Source organism: Suncus etruscus, chromosome 1, assembly GCF_024139225.1.
Source record: "Suncus etruscus isolate mSunEtr1 chromosome 1, mSunEtr1.pri.cur, whole genome shotgun sequence".
Taxonomy (NCBI): Eukaryota; Metazoa; Chordata; class Mammalia; order Eulipotyphla; family Soricidae; genus Suncus; species Suncus etruscus.
The window spans coordinates 143,782,538-143,783,972 of NC_064848.1; positions in this window are offsets into that span (position 1 = coordinate 143,782,538).

Below are 1,435 nucleotides of genomic sequence, written 5' to 3' on the forward strand. Positions count from 1 at the left end.
TTCGAACTACCGTCCTTCAGCATGCAAGGCAAATGCTCTACCTCCATGCTATCCGGTCCCAAGTTATTTTTTTTAAATGATACACATATAGAAGATTGTGAAGATTTAGTCATTAGAAAGTGTTTGTACAACTTTCATTTTTAAGGAGCCGGAGAGATAACACACTGGTAGGGAGTTGCTTTGCACTCTGCTAACCCAAGGTGGACCCGGGTTTGATATCCAGCATCCCATATTGTCCCCCGAACCTGTCAGGGGCAAGTTCTGAGCGCAAAGCCAGGAGTAACCCCTGAACACTGGGTGTAACCCCTCAAAACAAACAAAATAACAACTTTCATTTTTTAATTTTACAGAAGTCATGCGTCTCTGCTCTTTGTAAAAAGGAAAACTCAGTCAAGAACACACTGAGCAATAAAATAAAAACCATTCTTCATTTTACATTGAAAGATGATTATTGTTGATTTTTAAAAAAAAAATTTTTTTTTATTGTTTTTGGGTCATACCTGGCAGCACTCAGGGGTTACTCCTGGCTCTACACTCAGAAATCGCTCCAGGCAGGCTCTGGGACATATGGGATGCCAGGATTCAAACCACTGTCCTTCTGCATGCAAGTCAAATGCCTTACCTCCATGCTATCTCTCCAGCCCCATTGTTGTTAATATTTGGGGGGCAAATTTAGGAGTAATTCAGTTGAGATGGGAAATCATAAAGCAGAGGAGAAATGCTACCCATTTCCTACGAAGTACCCAGAAAAAGAAATCTAGTTTAGGATGGGAGTTCTCAGGTCTACCATCTGCAAAAAAATGCAGTTATCTGAATGAATGGGTGTCCCTAGACCTCTAGCTCAGTGTTGAGCTTCAGCTCATGCGGTCCAGTTACTCATGTCCTGAGAATCCCCCAAATCCTGAATAAGTCTGTAGAAAAACAAGCATTGAAAGACCCTATCTAGGAAATTCACGAATAATTGATACATTGACCTAATCTGGGAAAGCCAATTTACCAATACAGAACAATGGAAAGGAAATGGAAAGACTTTCCTTTTGGTTATTTTGGGCCACACTCAGCTGTACCCTAGGCTGTACACCTGGGACTCCTGGGACGACAGAAGATGCCGAGAGAGACTCCAACCTCTATCCCTGCAAGGCAAGCATCATGGACCCTGGACGGCATCCCTGGTCTCCACCCTGTCAAATGCTGGTTCACTTCCCGTGAAAAAGAAGACAAGCAGTCACAAAAGTCTCTCCAGCGACACTCTCCCAAGGCATTGATACAGCTATGCACAGGAGTGCAGCTTTCAGATAACGCTTTAGAACTTTAAACTTTGACTTGACTAAGAACTTTTGGAAAATCTCCCAGCTGCCCCGAGAACTTCTCTGCCCGGATCTTAGCAGAGTTCTGGGGGCAGCCCCGCCCCGGCTCCTCCCTCTGAGCAGCGCTA